Source organism: Saccopteryx leptura, chromosome 1, assembly GCF_036850995.1.
Source record: "Saccopteryx leptura isolate mSacLep1 chromosome 1, mSacLep1_pri_phased_curated, whole genome shotgun sequence".
In the NCBI taxonomy this organism is placed as follows: domain Eukaryota; kingdom Metazoa; phylum Chordata; class Mammalia; order Chiroptera; family Emballonuridae; genus Saccopteryx; species Saccopteryx leptura.
In genome coordinates this window covers 325,482,760-325,501,111 of record NC_089503.1, presented here as the reverse complement: position 1 = coordinate 325,501,111, position 18,352 = coordinate 325,482,760, and positions in this window count along the sequence as shown.

The following is an 18,352-nucleotide window of genomic DNA, read 5'->3' as shown; positions in this document are numbered from 1 at the left end:
TACCAACTCCAGGAAATAAAGCCTTTTACACTTTTGCTAAAGAGAAACTTTTTCAGACCCCGTATCAAGCCATCTTTCTATTTTGAACTCAGACACGGATTCAGATGGTTCACTACAGTTAAGTGAACCTAAAGAAGAATACCTTTCTTCTGTATTCACTATTCTTTCAAATGCTGAGCGATGCAGTAGGTGAGGAGTTTCAGCGGAGGAACGCAGAAGAGAACGGCCGTTCCTCTCTTTTCTTGAACCCAGCAGGGAGCGGGGCGGACGGCAAGTGCTGCAATTCCTCCAGGCTGTAATCTGGGGAAGGTTATAGACTCTAAGCCTAAAGCAAGGAGCTGAGTGGCGGCGACGCTCCAGGTTGAAGCTGCAGTTTAGAGGAGCTGCAGGAACACTGGTGGGGTGGACGCTGGGCTTCCTAAACCGAAAGGGCGTGGACTAGCCGCTCCTTTAGTCCCAGAGATATCATTGGCTCATCTTTTGGAGACAAGGTTGCAACTGGTGACCCGCGGGCAGCGCGCTCAGGTCCGTGCAGCGCTGTCTCCTGGGCTCACCTCGCCCTGGGGCCGTGTCGACGCTGGGGAGGGTGCTGCGGAGGCAGCCAGGGCGTGTGGTGCTCTTGGCAGCTCACAACTTGGCTCTCTCTGCGAACAGGGGCTTTCGGGATCTGTGTAGGGGCAGAGATCGGGGAGTCTCCCAACGTTTAGGTGTACAGTCTGGAGAGGAGGGAGACTTGAGAACCGCCTCCCCACCCCCTCTCGGCACCCCGCTAGTCCTTGTTTAAATGCCTCTGCCCTGCTCTGGCGGGAGCCGAGGCACCAGCGCCGTGCGCCCTCGCCATCTGCTGCTTCCCCAAAGCGAAGGGGGCAGAGGCGCTGGCGCCGTCGGGAGGTCAGACTTGACCCTTGGCCACCCAGGTGTGAGTTGTGAAGCGGAATACTCAACAGACGGCGTGGGCAGCGTATTTAGTTCCAGAAGGAGCGTGGCGCTCTCTCTGGGCTGGGTGACCTTCTTACAAAAGATGAAAGGAGCGCTTCTGTCATCTGCGACTGTAGTTTAATTCAAATTAGGTGTAACTGGTTGTAGACAGACAACTTTTCAATGGCTTTGGCTTGCAAACCACCCGAGGTTCTTTCAAGAAGGGACTGATTTTGGGTGGACTGCATGTATATATGCGTGTGAACTCCGAAGATACTGATTTTATTTCAAGTACAATTTGTTTTAATTGTTTCCATTTATCTTTCTATGTAAGGTATGTCGATAAAAACCTAAAGCACAAGTTATGAAAGAATATGAAAGTGATAGCATGAAAACAGTATTTTGGTAATAAAAGAGATTAAGAGGACTGTTTTCATGTTGAATGAGGAAACTTTATTAAAAAAATAAATTAGATATCCAAATATCATGCGTATTCTCTACTTTTTTTCCCCCCCTATCCACTGATGAGTTTGCAAAATTCAGTATTGTAGGAAATGGCTGCAAATACACATTTCCTGTTCATTTTTTTAAACTTAATTAACTTTATTTATTTATTTATTTTGAGAGAGAGACAGAATGAGAGAGAGAAGGGGGGAGGAGCAGAAAGCACCAACTCCCATATGTGCCTTGACCAGGCAAACCTGGGGTTTTGAACCAGCGACCTCAATGTTCCAGGTCAATGCTTCAGCCACTGCACTACCTCAGGTCATGTCATATTTCCTGTTCTTAATGCTGGCAGTACTGTAATGTTTTCAATTCCAACATTCCATGGCAAGTTGTTTGAATGGGAGAATTTCTATTCCATGATTTGTGTAGAAAGCCTTAGGTGGAAGTGTCTTCTGTGACAGGAGATGCAGTGAAAGGAGATGCAAATCTGTGACAGGAGATGCAGTGAAAGGAGATGCAATAGCAGAGAGCTTTACATAAGAACAGAGTGAAGGTCAAAGATAGTTTTTAGTTTTTTAAAAAAAAAAATCCCCTTCAACCGGCAGAAAGATAAGCTTTCATACTTGACACTGAGCAGTTGATTCCTGAGTTATCACCTTAAGGTAAATGGAGACATGACCAGGTCAGGTTTAAGCTCACTTGAGTGCATTGGACCAAAGCAGAACACATCGATGGGTAACAAAATGCTTTCAGGTATGCTAAGAGTCAATTCAATGAGAAATGAGTCAATGTAAGATGTCACATTCTATAAGGTTATTTGAGATGTTCAGAAAGCTGGAGAAAAAAAAAATGCCTTAGCAACCAAGAAGATGTTGAGAAAAGAAAATGTTTTTGAGTTATTTAAAGCTAACATGCTGTAATGTGGTCTCAGAGTACTGGCTTTGCCATTTATAGGTGTTTGTACATATGCTGTGCCTATGTGGTTTTCAAAGTCAATTTGTTTATTATTGTCTTAAATTAGTAGTTTGGAACTTCATGATACATATAGCAGCCAGTATTTTCCTCGTAAAGGGAGAAATAAAATAGCTTTGCCTTGAGGTTTCCTTGACAGCACTCATTTCATTAAATCTTCATAACAGCCTATTTTACAGGGAAGGGAAAGGTGGTTCACATGGCACAGCCAGCTAGAAATATATATATTTCCAAGATGTATTCCTAGGCCTGTCGACTCCACAGCCTCACTCTCAAAGTGCGGCTCAATGTCCTTTTTAAAGCCCTGTCATCTGATGTAGAAAGAGCTCAGGAACCTTGTGTCCATCCTTCATAACTATTATAGATCCGGTCAATGTTTTAAAGGACAAAGATGAGGTGAGCTGAAACATCAACGGGTTCTAAAGCTTTTTCAGCTGAACCACAGTTAAATTAGAGATCACTTTGGCTTGTCTTATACTTGAAATTATTTGAGATTTGGTAAATCCCTATAAAGATGAGTTCTATCTAGCCTTGCTTGGTTAGGGCCAACCTACACATGGCCCTAATAATTCTAGAAAGAAAAGTATGATAGTCTGAGTCTGTTGAGAATTTCCAGACTAAGTATGCCCTGCCAGAGAATCACCCAATTCCTAAATTAGGACTTAAAATTTCCCCAGTCTTCTTGCATTTCTTGGGACTGATCACCTGTGCTATATATTGATCTGTCAATTTTTAAATTTTTTTTTTCACAGGTAGCAGGTTAGATTCCTGAAAGTCTGAGCCAGGGAAGGTACAGGGATGGGGCTGGATTGGTCTAAAGCTCCTGTATTGATGGTAGGGCTGAGGGTGATCAGAAAGAGAACTACAGGGACCAAATCAAAACAATGACAGGCACACCACCATGTAGAAAGAACCAGGCTGAGGCAGAATCTCAGTATATACCAGCCAGCAGAATGAAACCAAAGTAGAACAAGAAGTTTGGGATAGAATGAAAGGAGGAGAAGGCATGAGACCTTGAACAGCTAAAGTGTCACATTAAAAAAAAATTAATTTTGCTTTTTAAATAGGTTAATATGCTCACGGGTTCAAAGATAACTGTATAAATGAGTTTATATTAGAAGTATTAATTCAATCTTATTTCCATACACTCTTATCCACCCAGAGATAATTATCAGAGATAGATTTATTATGAAGCTCACTGGCATGAGTTCCTTTCAAGACATGTACCTAATTTTATCTTCTTTTTCTTTTTTTTTTTTAAATTTTTATTCATTTACTTTTTTTTTTTAGATTTTATTTATTCATTTTTATTAGAGAGAGAGGGGAGAGAGAGAGAGAGAGAGGGAGAGATAGAGAGAGAACAGGGGGAGGAGCAGGAAGCATCAACTCCCATATGTGCCTTGACCAGGCAAGCCCAGGGTTTTGAACCAGCGACCTCAGCGTTCCAGGTCGACACTTTATCCACTGTGCCACCACCGGTCAGGCCTGTCTTCTTTTTCTTAAAGTGGTTCCCCCAAATCCTATGAGAGTCAGAACCTGCAAAATCTGGATCTGTGCTTTGTAACCACTTATTCCAATTTCTTGTATATACTTCCAGTGTTTCTTTTTGTAAGTATAAACACTCAAGAATGGATACATATAATAATGTATCCTGGAGGTCTTTCCAGAAGAGTCCAAGCCTTTCTTGTTTTTCTTTTCTTTTTTATTTATTTAAAATTTTAGAAAAAATTTATTGATTTTAAAAAAAGAGAGGATTGGTGAGTGGGGGGGGGGGGAGGGAGAGAGAGGCATTGGGATGATGCTCTAACCAACCTAGCTACTTGGACAGGCCTTATTTTCTTTTACTGCTGTATAGTATTCTATTGTGTAGACCTATATAGATAATTTAACTAATTTTTCTATTAATGAAAATTTGGGTTATTTTGTATAAAGACTACTTTAATGAATAACTAGTGCTAAGCAACTTTGTAGGTGGAACGCAGGTATTTTCAGAAGGTGTCACTGCTCGGATTATAGTGGGGAGTTGCTTAGTGAAAACTCTGTGCTAGCGGTGATAAGTGTCAGAGCCAGACCAACCTCTAGGTGGTGGATGAGTGACAGGTTGCTCTTTCTCTCTGTGGTTGCAAATTTCAGAGACATACCTTTAGCTCTTGACCATTCATTCTGCAGTAGGGATATAAAAATGGATCCCCCATCCCTGTTTTTGTTCTTTGGGAGTTGGTCGAAGAATTCATGGGAGACCTTAGATATAGAACTGTACTTCTCCAGACCAGGCAACATGGAAATCCTTTGTGTTTGTGTGTATAGACATTTGAACTTTTAAAGTTCTCTCCTATCAACACTACCATCAAATTTTGATTTCCTTATGATGTCTATTATTTAAAAGTACCTTATCTAAACCCATGTTTGGGATTATGACTGAGACCTGTAACTGGAGTGTGGGCTTATGGTAAGTAGCAGGTACAGAGCATACCCCACACCAGCTGTAAAATAGTGGCAAGCACTCCAACAGGGAAACAAACGAATGCAAATGAGATGCACTTGGCCATGGAACAAAGATGAAAATAACATTCACTTGTAAATGAGTTTTCTGTGTTTGATGTAAACAGAATGACATGTATTTTGTAGGAAGACCTCTAGGACCTTAGGATAGTTGTTGAATTCATTACATGGGGCTGCACATGTTTCTGACATTTTGTCATTATTAGTGTATCTCATGATTTAACAATCTCTAGGTTTTTAATTTATTTAGAAGCATTTCCATGATTTTCCTCCCTAGGATTTGGTCTGAGAATTAGGGTGAGATGCTCACTGAGAGATGAAATACCCTAGCATAAACCTTGAATTCGGCACCTTGTACTTGGATAAGGGCAAGGCTGATCAGCTAGAACTCAGGATCAAGAAAAAGGAGATCAACTTTTCAGCTTTGCCTTTCACTGCCAATCATGGTCCTCAGCCTAGAGATTTGTTCAAGCATTGGACTTAGATGATTGGTATGTATATAACTTTTCTTTCTGAGCCTTACTCATCTTTCAACTTCCATTCAGCATTTTTCCTCTTCTTGGTAGCCTTCCCTGAGTGCCCCAGACCAAGGTGCTTTTTCCTCCTCCAAACTTCCAAAGCAGATGGTCCACGATACTCAAGAATCACTTATTTTGATAAATGCACATTTAAAAAATATCCTTGACATAATACTTTAGACATAGATATTTAACAAGTTTTCCAGAATTGATTAAATACTCTTTGAGTTTCTCATTCTTCTTTAAAAATTAAAAAAACCCACCGCTTTATTTATTCATTTTAGAGAGAACTGAGAGAGAGAAAGAGAGAGAAAGACTGTAAGAAGGGTGGAGAGGAGCAGGAAGCATCAACGTCCATATGTGCCTTGACCAGATAAGCCCAGGGTCTCAAACCAGTGACCTCAGCATCCCAGGTCGATGCTTTATCCACTGCACCACCACAGGGTAGGTCCTCATTCTTCTGAACTTTATGATGAAGCACTAAGAGCCTGTTACATGCCAGGCACAGTACTGGGTGGGACACAGGGTGGTTAAGATTTATCAAGCTGCTCGTGGCCCAGGGGGAAAAGGTAAACAGAGGAACAAAACTGATATCATAATGTACTCAGAATAATGATGAGATAAGTACAGAAGAAGGGCACCTCGTCAGTCAGAGAGAAGAGGGCAAGGGCAGGAGCAAGTTAAATAAAAAAAGACTTGCTAGAGGAGGTGACACCTGCAATGAGTCTTAAAAAATAGGTAGGAGCCACTTAGTCCAGGGTAAAGAGAGGTGGAAGGACATTTTCTAGAGACAGGGTAGCATGAATGCAGAGACTGAGTGGAGAATTAGCATGAATGTATGTGAGAAATTCCAGGCAGTGCAGTGTTGCTGGGGTGGGGGACAGAGGGGCAGGCTATTGCTGAGAAATGAGGGCCCATCTCTGGGGAGGTAGGGCCAGGTGGCTTTGGAGTTAGGCAGAACTAAGTTTGCATCCTGGCTCTGCATCATCCTAACTGTAGAACTTCGTCAAATGACTTAAGTTCTATATACCTCAGTCTTCTCATCTGTAAAATGGGAACAACAGCAGCATTGTATTTAAATGGTTCTTGTACCTGACCAGGCAGTGGCGCAGTGGATAGAGTGTTGGACTGGGATGTGGAGGACCCAGGTTTAAGACCCCGAGGTCGCCAGCTTGAGTGCAGGCTCATTTGGTTTGAGCAAGGCTCACTAGCTTGAGCTCAAGGCCGCTGGCTTGAGCAAGGGGTCCCTTGGACTGCTATAGCCCCCCGGTCAAGGCACATATGAGAAAGAAATCAATCAATGAACAACTAAGGAGTTGCAATGAAGAATTAATGTTTCTCATCTCTCTCCCTTCCTGTCTGTCTGACTCTGTCTCTGCCACCAAAAAAAAAAAAAAAAGGTGAATAATTTAAGTAATGTTTGCAAAGTGCTTGGCACAAGGTAAACATACAGAAGCATCCTAACTATTGTTTTTTTGGAGATTGGAGTGTTGTGCAGGGGCCATAAAAGGAGGGCCTCTGGAAGGTGTAAACTGACATCTACAGTTTGCATGGCAAGAGGACTGTCTTTTTGGAGGCAGGGAGATCAGTTAGGAGGCAGTTACAGGCAACATTTCGGTTGACAGATGATAAGGGACAATTGTGATAGGGATGGAGAGGAGAAGATAGAGCTAAATATCTGTGAGGTAACTGATAGGATTTTGTGACTGGGAGTAGGAGAGATTAAGGAGTCAAGTGGATTATGATCAGTTACGAAGTGTTCAGTAGTATCACAGTGTCAATGAGGTTCTAGAAAATGCATTTTAGGTCAAGATAATCTTAGAGGTGTTCTGTTTTGTTGAGAAATACAGCCTAAAAATGGGAGAAAAAGATCGATACATTTGAATATATAAATAACAAAAACTTATCCCCTCACAAAAATAAAAGTCAGGTAAACAAACAAACGAAAAATTTAACAGAAGGTAATTGCAATATATAAATAACTAAAATTAATGTGGAAGCTTTGTAATTTCTATAACTAAATGGCAAATAATAAAAATTAACCAAATTGATGGTGAACAAAGATGTGCAAACATCATAGAAATTACAGATATGCATGCTAAACTACCCTTAAATATAACAATTAGATAAAAATTTAATAAAATTCTAGTAATGTTCTGAAAGGGAAATATTTGTGAAGATTTATTCTAGAGAAATAATTGAGCAATTTAACAACATGGTTTTTCTCTGCGGCATTAAATCCTATAGCAAAAAAGAGAAAAAAAATAAAAAGCAACCTAAGAATTCAAAACTAAGGTATAGTTCTCACTTAGGGAGTAATAACCATAATTAATGTTATGGCATATTCTATTTTCAAGTCATGTTAAAATAATTACTAAGATAAAACAGTAGAAAACTGTGAACATATTAAATGAGAAAAGCTAAATGAAACTGCTTATCTGGTATTAATGCAGTTACTTAAGAATATGTACTTTTTCAGATAAAGACTAGAAAGTAATATGCAAAATATGAAAGTAGTTGCACTTTGCTTGTGCATATTCTCCTGTGCACTACGTTGCCTTTTCTGATTGAATCAAGCAAGTGTAATTCTGACAAATTACTTAACATTTGTGAATATTTTGCTATTTTTCATTGTTGAAGTATTTTAAAGCACATTATAGTTATCATGACATATTACCCCTTACTGGTTTAAAACCAAGAATGTTTTCTGCCGTCACCATATTATCATAATCACATCAAGCGAAGTTAACAATTCTTTAATATCTAGTGCCTAGTCTACATTGATATTTCTCTCAATTTACATTTTCTTTTCGAAATAAAATAATTTGATAAATCTGCCCAGTCCAGTGTGATTGCTGACTGCTGGGTGGAGAGAGGCTGGTTCCGTGGCTGTGCCTGTCCCCCAGCCTGTGAGCGATGGGCTGCGGAGCCCTAGGAGGAGGAGGGCAGCTGCTTCAGAGATGGTTGGCTCCATCTGCAAGTAGAGTGGCCTCTTTTTTCCTGCCCCCTGCTCCCGGGAGCTGGGGGCACAGGCTCTGAGACCCTTGGAGCCAGCTGGCAAGGAGGAGTGGGAAACCAGCCAGCAGGTCTGTGCTCCCAGTAAAGAACTTGGGCTTGCTGTCTTTGTCAAGCCAGCTGTGGAAGGTCCCAAGATTTCACACAACCCTCTCTATTCTACTTGGTGCTGCCAGCTCCTAAACACCTGGCTGAGTTGCTGACTTAACTTTTCTACTGTTTGTGCAAAGAACTGTCTCTTCTTTTAATTAGCTAAATCTTCTGAATTAAATCAGGTTTTTAAAAAATCAAAAATGAGGGATATTACTATCTAATAAAGTTATCAAGGCTGTTTTGTAACTTCTGTAAAAATCAAAGCAGGCCAACCAAAAACATTTACTATAGAAGTTTTCTAAAGTTCCCTAAAGTACAGAGAATGGTAAAATGAGCCCCCTGTTGTTTTACCAATCATGTCATTTGCTTTTGCTTAAGTATTTTCAGTTTCAAGCATTGTTTGTATTCTCTTCTTAATGCTTTACACTTGAAAATGTTGACAGTTATTCCCTAATATCATCTATTTTTTTTTATTATTATTGAGAGGTAGGGAGGCAGAAAGACAGACTCCTGCATGCGCCCCAACCGGGATCCACCCAGCTAGCTGTCTATGGGGTGATGTTCTGCCCAACTGGGGCCGTTGCTCTGTTGCTCAGCAACCGAGCTATTTTTGAACCTGAGGGGAAGCCATGGTGCCATCCTCAGTGCTAGGGGCCAATTTGCTCCAATAAGCCATGGCTGCTGGAGAGGTGAGAGAGAGAGAGAGAGAGAGAGAGAGAGAGAGAGAGAGAGAGAAGTGGGGCTGGAGAAGCAGATGGTCGCTTCTCCTGTGTGCCCGGACTGGGAATTAAACCCAGGACTTCCACATGCTGGGCTGATGTTCTACCACTGAGCCAACTGGCCAGGGCCCCCTAATATCATCTAATACCCAGTCTATGTTGAAATTTCTCCAGGTGTCTTACAAACATCTTTCTATATTTAAATTTGTTTGAATTGGTGGCTAAACAAGGTCCACAGAATACTTTGATTTATGTCTCTAAAATCCTTTTATATTTATAATGGTTTCCCTCCTTCTGCCCTCTCTAGCCTCCATCACTTTATTTGTTAAAGAAGCCAAGTGATTTGTCCTTTATAATTTCCCACATTCTGAATCTGCCTTTTGCCTGATTGTGTTCCATTGTGTTGTTTAACACATACCTCTAACCTCACACCACCTCGCAATATTTTCTGCAAACTAGTAGTTACATTTAAAGGCTTCATTAATCAGGATTCAGTGTTTTTACTTGGAGGAGAGGGCAAGAATGCTTCACAGGTAATGCTACATACTTCTTATTGTATCATATCAGGAGGCGTGTAAAGTGTGCATGTCCCACTTTTAGTGATGTTAGGATTGATTATTGCATTCAGATATAGTCCTTATCTTGCCAACTAGTGATTTTTGGCAGCCATTGATGAAACTTGCTTAGATTCATTCTTTCATTAGGTATGCAAAATACTGTTTTTTTAATTCTGCCATTCCTCTGCATCTTTTATTTCTTTTGTTACCTTTTAAATGTCAGGTCTCTGCAGCTGGTTGCTTTAGCCAGTTCACCCTCACTTCCTCCAGGAGTGAGCTATGGCTAAATTCTTGGTAGTGCTGTAATTTGGCTGCTCTAATCCGATGCTGCATTGAGAAATAGCCTCAAATCAGGATTTCAGAGGGAGATTTCTCTCTTCCTTAGCTGTAACTTTCGAAGTAATGACAATTATAAACAGTGTCAGCTTTATGCCCGGCATAGTTTTGATGTTTGTGTAGTATGATTTGAGAAGAGCTGAAAGATCAGTCTGATGAAAATATTTTCCTCTTTTTCTGCTATATTGTCTGACACCCTCAACAATGGTATTCTCCCTTAAGGGTCTTGTGCAGACTAGTGAATTGTAAGCAGGTTAAAGTACAATGTTATCTGGACAGGATCAGTACATTAATGAACATATCAGCAGGAATTTACTTATCTTATTGTTAGCTCCTTGCCACCTGTTGTGTTCATTTTTGGGTCTGGAATAGGTGGCTGGGAATGGAACATGAGAGTATTAACTTGGACAAAGGAAGGAGGTTTCTATGGGTACACATGATGCGCATAGCTGGGGCTTGGTTCAGGTTTTTTATGTGGGATCTCTAAGAAAAAAGACTGTTGAGAGGGTAGAATGTAGAGGAAGAAAAATGTTGAACGTTGTGAGAAAACTAATTAGTGTTATATCTTTTAGTTTAGATAACTACTAAGCCTTTAAAGTAGGCTAAAAGTCAAAACAAATCTGCTTCCTATTATTTATTTATTTACTTATTTATTTTTTAAGTGAGAGGAAGGGACATAATGAGACAAACTCCCTCATGCACTCAGACTGGGATCCACCTGGCAACTCCTGTCAAGGTTGATGCTCAATTCAACTGAGCTATTTTTAGCACCTGAGGCCAAGGCTTGGACTAACAAGTTTTCTTCAGCTCCCGGGACCCATGACCAAACTAATCAAGCCACTGGCTTCGGGAGGGAAAGAGGAAGAGAAAAAGGAGAGGGAAAGGGAGAGAAGCAGACGGTGGTTTCTCCCATGTGCACTCACTGGGAATTAAACTGGAACATCCATACATCAGGCCGGCGCTCTATCCACTGAGCAAGCCGGCCTAAACCCTGCTTCCTATTCTTTTCTTTACTATCATGTTGGCTGGGAAGCATGAAATGATGGGATTCTAAGAAATTTTCCTTACAGTTCAGCATTAGTAAAAAGTAAATAATTGGAAAGCAGAATTTAAGCAAGATGGGGGGCTTGAAAGGATATGTGAGAAATCACTTTTTTTTAAATTTTAATATTTTATTTATTAATTTTTTTTAGAGAGAGAGAGAGAGAGAGAGAAAGGGAGGAGCAGGAAGAATCAACTCCCATATGTGCCTTGAACAGGCAAGTCCAAGGCCTGAACCGGCCACCTCAGTGTTCCAGGTCAATGCCCCATCCCACTGCGCCACCACAGGTCAGGTGGAATCACTGTTTTTTTTTTTTTAAATTTTTTTTTATTTTATTTTATTTATTCATTTTAGAGAGGAGAGAGAGGGGGAGATAGAGAGAGAGACAGAGAGAGAGAGAGAGAGAGAGAAAAGGGGAGGAGCAGGAAGAATCAACTCTCATATGTGCCTTGACCAGGCAAGCCCAGGGTTTCGAACTGGCCACCTCAGTGTTCCAGGTCGATGCCCCATCCCACTGCGCCACCACAGGTCAGGTGGAATCACTTTTTTTTTAAAGGTGAAAAATGCCAGGCTGACTTCTTTTCCGCAGAAGAAAGTTCAGTTTGGCATTTTAGAGAAACAGATCACTTTCCCTTTCCACCAACTCAACAACCATTTCTAATAAGAAAGTTTCAGTATTTTTATCTTTGATAATTTCAGAAACAGTCGCCCTTTTATTTCTAATAATGTTACTGAAAAATACCAGTAATTATATAATGACTGTAGAAATCACATTTTTTAAGTAAATGAAGAGGGAAATGATTTTTTTCTTATTATGTGTCCTCAATTTATATGTAATTACTAGCTATAAAAGAACCTTCCTGGTATGCCTAATAACCACCTTTTGTCCTTGCATGAAAAGTCGAGATTTTTTTATTTGTGGTTTTGTTCTGCTCGGCTTATTTCTGGCTGGTTGGGGAGATAGAGGCAGCTGTTTTGTGACATGTCTCACAGGCCTTCCTCAGACCAGGGAGTGTATCGCTCTGGAAACCAGCTGGCCATGTTCATCTCCTGTCAGGCCTAGTGCAAGCAAATAGAATTCAGCAAACCAGTGGAAAGCTGCCAGGACAAGGAGAAGTGGCTCTTGATCAAAAAACATGGTCACTTTAAGCCAACAATTTCTAATTACCCGCAACTCTTCTGATTGGTAGATTATATAACATACGATATATAAACATGTATGCTTTTCCCCGTTATCTTTGGCATTATTGGTTATTTTCTTTGTTATGAACCATCCTTTGAAAAAAGGCAGAAAATTGAAGAGAACAACATAAAAGCTTTTTTTTTCCTTTTTAGTGATAGTGTCAGGTGGTTATATGTCTACTGTTTATGCATCACAACAGCAATAATAGAATATTTTTTCTTTTAACTATAAATTTTTGTTTTTTTCTATTTTAATATATTTATTATTTTTCTATAGATAAATAGCTACCATTCTATTTTTTCATATTTAGTAAGTTCAGTTATTATATACCATAGTGTCTTTATTAAATTCTTTCTAATGCTTTCTAGTGAAAAAACATTGCTATGTGGAATAATATAGACTATAATATTTTTGTATTTGTATATATAGTATTATAGTAATAAGAAGGATGTGTACATATGTTATAAAGCCTTAAGTTTAGTCATTTGTGGGTTCTTTTGTTCATTTACTCACTCGTTCATGAAACACATGTTGAGCGCCAGACACTGTGCAGTCATAAAAACTATAAAGATGTGTGGTCAAAATATCACATTGGTGCTGGGTGGGGCAGGGACTGTGGAGTGCGGCAAGAGTGCAGTCAGAAAGGCTGGCTGGGGGTTGTTAAGAGGTACATAGTTTGGCAGAAGACCCAGGCCTGTAAACAAGGATTTCAAAGTCCTGTTGGAGTGTAAAAGAGGGAGTGACTAACCGATTTACAATTCTGTGGTGATGTTGATTTGTTATCAGAGTACGATAAAGAAGGTGTTTGTTCTGCGTGTGTTAGGTGGCATGAAAAATGATCTCAGAAATCCATCATGCATATGTAGACAATGCATGGGAGCCAGGAAAGGCACACATACACCTGATTCAGAATGAAATAAGTAGGTGACCCAGAGAGAAGAGCCTTAGCTTCACTTGGTCTCTTGTGACCTTGGACACATCATGATGTCACTGAGCCACCTCATCACTGGAGCAGGGGTGAGATTGAGTTTGCAGGTGGGAAGATGAAGCTGATGGAGGTACACTAAACTGAGGCATGACTGATGTTTACCAATGCTGTCACCTCTACTTAGAATGCTTTTTCTTTCCTCCCTGTGGAGGAGAGGTCCAGCTCAAGTGTTATCTTTCTGGCAAAGTCTTCTTGATTTTTTTTTTTTTTGCAGCAGTAATGGTTCTCAATGCACTTGATACATATTGATATCATATTTATAACACATCTTCAGTCTTTGTTTAGGAATCTGTCATCTTTACTACAATGTGAGCTCTGAAACTATATATATATATATATTTGTTTTGTTAGCAAAACAGCAAATGGAAGACATTAGGCAATTAATACATATTTTTAAAATGAAATTAATGAATCAGTATGTGGTTGTTCTGACAGTTTTTTCTACTGGGTGGTAACCCTCTCTTTTAAAAAAATTTTATTCATTTAACAAATAATAATAATAATAGCAAATAGCGTGCTGGACACTTTCCTAAGCCCTTTATACATATTAACTACTTTATGTCCATAATTATCCTATAAGTTGGGTAATACTATTATTTTCCACCTTACTGATGATAAAACATAGTAAACCATAAATTTATATTTGTTGCCAGTCTGCATTTATTAAAAAATGTTTTTTAAATGCTTACTTTTTTCCAAGTAATATTTTAGGTGCCAGTGAATAGAATGGTGAGCAAAGTCCCTGCTTTCATGAAGGTTACATTCTAGTGGCAGAAGAAAAACAGAAACAAATATGTAAGTAAACAAGATACCCCAGCTAAGTGCCATGCAGGTAAAATTGGGTAATGTAACGTGGAGGGACTGGGAGCTTCTGTGAATCAGATTGTCAGAAGGACTTTTCTAAAGAAGAGACACTTAGGATGAGGTCTCTGAATGATCTCTGAATGAGGAGCCAGAGACTGGATATCAAGAAAAAGTCCTTTGGGGCAAAGGGCAAAACTAATGCAAATGCATTATGCCAGCCATGAGTCTGGTGCCCTTAAGAAAGAAGAGCCAGTGTGATGAGGGGAAGGCTGGGATGAAATGGGTTACCTGGGGCAGACAGAGGTGAGTTCAGTTAGGGCTGTATAAGTCAAGGCAAAGAAAGCAACTTTGGTTTTCACTGTGGTAGGAAGCTATTAGGATGTTTTACGCAGGGTAATGATGTTTTTAAATGATGTTGGCTGCTGGGTGGAGAAGGTATTGCAGAGTGAGGCAAGAGTGGCACCAAAAAGACTATCCAGGAAATGATGGGAGCATTTCAAAAGAGAGAAGATGGTAGCTTAGAGAGGACTCTAGTGTTAGTGATGGAGGTGGTGACAAGTGGAGGGGGTGCTGACATGTTTTGGAGACAGGATCAAAGCACTTGCAGATGGATTTCATGTTAGAGGTGAAGGAAGAAGATGAATCCATGTTAACTTTTAGAATTTGAGCGTGCAAAGTGGAGTGGTTGGTGCTGTAACTGAAATGGGGAGGGCTTGGGGAGAAGCAGCTGGGGAAAGGGGGAAGCAGGAGCTCCTCCTGATTATGATTTTTTCCAAAGGGTTTAGCAACAATACAAGATTAAGAGGATGTGAGTGGTTTATACTAATTTAGTCTTTGCAAAGGAGCTGCATGAAAAGCAGTTTGTATAGGTCATGTACTTGGAGAAGAAGAAAGAGTTGAGATGTCTCAGCATGATGCAATCAAGACTGCATGTACACTTCGGTCAGGTAGAGGTTTAACTATAACTGAACTTGGACAAAGTTCTGTATGTTTTACTAACACCTTTTTATAGAGAAAGGCATAATGGTTATGATATTGGCTTGAAATCAATTCAAGGGAGTTTGATTCCTTCTTTTTTTCATGAAGTTTGAAGTATGAGGGAATATTGGAGTTTGGGATTTTAGATGTGGAACTTTTCAAGGTGATGATAAGAACCAAGATATAGCTATGGTTGTGGACTGTGAAGTACAGTGGAGATAACATCTTTTTTTTTTTTTTTTAACAGAGAGAGAGAGAGAGAGAGAGAGAGAGAGAGAGTCAGAGAGATAGACAGGGACAGACAGACAGGAATGGAGAGAGATGAGAAGCATCAATCATTAGTTTTTCATTGCAACACCTTTATTGTTCATTGATTGCTTTCTCATATGTGTCTTGACCGTGGGGCTATAGCAGACCGAGTAACTCCTTGCTCAAGCCAGTGACCTTGGGTCCAAGCTGGTGAGCTTTGCTCAATCCAGATGAGCCCGCACTCAAACTGGCGACCTCGGGGTCTCAAACCTGGGTCCTCAGCATCCCAGTTCGACACTCTATCCACTGCACCACTGCCTGGTCAGGCAAGAGATAACATCTTTAGGGTTTAAAATGTTAAGGAAATGTGGCACTGTTGGAGAAGTTTTCTTCTCCTTCTCTTTCTTCTCCTTCTCCTCCTTCTCCTCCTTCTCCTTCTCCTCCTTCTCCTCCTCCTCCTTCTCCTCCTCCTCCTCCTCCTCCTCCTCCTCCTCCTCCTCCTCCTTCTTCTTCCCCTTCTCCTTCTCCTTCTCCTTCTTTCTTCAAATGATATTGAAGTCCCCAAAAATGATGAAAGGAACCAAGGCAGAGGAAACAAAGTAACCAGATGCCAATACCATGGGAGGAAAGATCTGGGGGTTGTCTAATAACACTCATAAGGAGATTTAGAGGGTGGTACAAAGGCATGGCTCAGGAAGTACAGAGCGCACTCTGTGAAATATTCAGGGTGAAGAGGACTTGCTGATGAAGGAATGTGAGCCCAAAGACTGAGATGTAGGAGAGCAGCATAGAAATAAACAGTGGGATAGGTTGGAGGGGTGAAAAGAAGACTGCGAGAAGAGGCTCAGAACAAGATGGGGAGAGGATAGACTATCAGAGAGACCTGAAGGTGAGGCAGTAATAAAAGCCATACAATTTCTGCATAAAACTATAAAACATTGAAGCAGTTTTTGTTACAACATAGTATTTTAAAAATAATAGTTCCATACCACAGATTACTTATTAAAGTACCTTTCCAATCTATCAGAAATAACATTACCAACTTACACAATTTAACATACCAGTAATAGAACAAAATAACTTGCATATCCAGATGAAATGCACTTTGAATGACCCAACAGCAACCATGTAGTACTATGCCAAAGATGTTTAACCTGAATCTAATCATGAGGAAGAAACCAATTTAAACTGAAGAACATTTTTCAAAATGTCAATGTCATGAAGGACTAAAAAGCTGAAGAACTGCTTTATATTAAAGACATGGCCCTGGCCGGTTGGCTCAGTGGTAGAGCATCGGCCTGGTGTGCAGGAGTCTTGGGTTCAATTCCTGGCCAGGGCACACAGGAGAAGTGGCCATCTGCTTCTCCACCCCTCCCCCTCTCCTTCCTCTCTGTCTCTCTCTTCCCCTCCTGCAGCCAAGGCTCCATTGGAGCAAAGTTGGCCCGGGCGCTGAGGATGGCTCTATGGCTTCAGCCTCAGGCGCTAGAATGGCTCTGGTTGCAACAGAGCAATGCCTCAGATGGGCAGAGCATCGCCCCCTGGTGGGCATGCCAGGTGGATCCCGGTTGGGCGCATGAGGGAGTCTGTCTGACTGCCTCCCCATTTCCAACTTCAGAAAAAAAAAAAAAAAAAAGACATTAAAAAAAAGATTAAATAATTAAATGGAATGTGTGATCCTTGATTGGATCCTGAATTGGAAACAAACATACATACACAAGAAATCCCCAAAACCCAGTTTTAAGGGACATTATTAAGATAATTAGGGAAATATGAATATGAATTATATATAAGATGGTATGGTAGATTATTGTTTAATTATCTCTGCGTTAATTGTATTAAGATTATAAAGGAGAATGTCCTTTTCTTAGGAAGTGTATATGAAGTGTTTAGGGGTAAAGTGTTATAGGCACTTTACCCCTAAACTGGTTTAATAATATCCATATACCTAGAATATCTACATTTTATTTCTCAATAAAATATATTAATATTTCTATCTCTATATTTAAAGAGAAAGAAAGCAAATATTAAAATTGACATATAAAGGAAATGCTTTAAATATACATTAAAAGCACTTTAAGATATGATCAAAGTGAAAAATATTTTGATAATTACATTAAATAAAAGTAATTGTTAAATAATATTTAAATAAAATAATTTTAAGAATGATATTAAAACCAATCATAGAACAAGATCAACCTCTGAGTGTTAGTAGTCTATGGCCAGATCAATAACCAGTAATCATGACCATCTCAACACAAAATGCCTTATTTTACATTCTGGAAGTCATTCAAAAAAGCTGTGAAGCAAAAATACTTTATTATTTAAGCAAATTAGTACTAATAGCTCATTTCAAAATACTTTCTTCATTGAGAAGGAAAAAGAGAATTTCTCTAAATGGACATTTTTCTTTCCTTCTATATATCTCTACTATTCATGGTATCTCTGGGGTAGGAGTCCACCAGCATATGGTGGAGTTATTGCCATTGGCTGCATTATTCTGGCTCCTCACTCTCTTTCATCCTTGCAAAGTGGAATAGCCACTAATTCACAAACCGTACGCTCTGTTTCTGCTGTTAACAAGAGGAAAGGATGTTCCAGAAGCAGGTGGTATAAGTTGCGGCTAACGGGAGAGTGGAACTGGGAGTGAGATAAAAAGTTGTCTTAAAACCTACCTCCTCTACCATGTGAAGACATGAGAAGGTGCCAACAATGAAGGAGGAAGTGGGCCCTTACCAAACACCAACTCTGCTGGTGACATGATCCTGGACTTCCCAGCCTCCAGAACTATTGAAGAAATAAGAACTTAGGTTAAATGAACAATCTGTAAAGAAAACTAGAAAAAGATTCCATTTACAATTCCATCAAAAAGAAAAAAGATACTGAGACATAAACCTAACCAAGCAAGTGAAAGACTTGTACATTGAAAACTAAAAAACATTGATGAAAAATATTTAAGAAATTCCTACGATTTTTTTTTTTTCATTTTTCTAAAGCTGGAAACAGGGAGAGACAGTCAGACAGACTCCCGCAT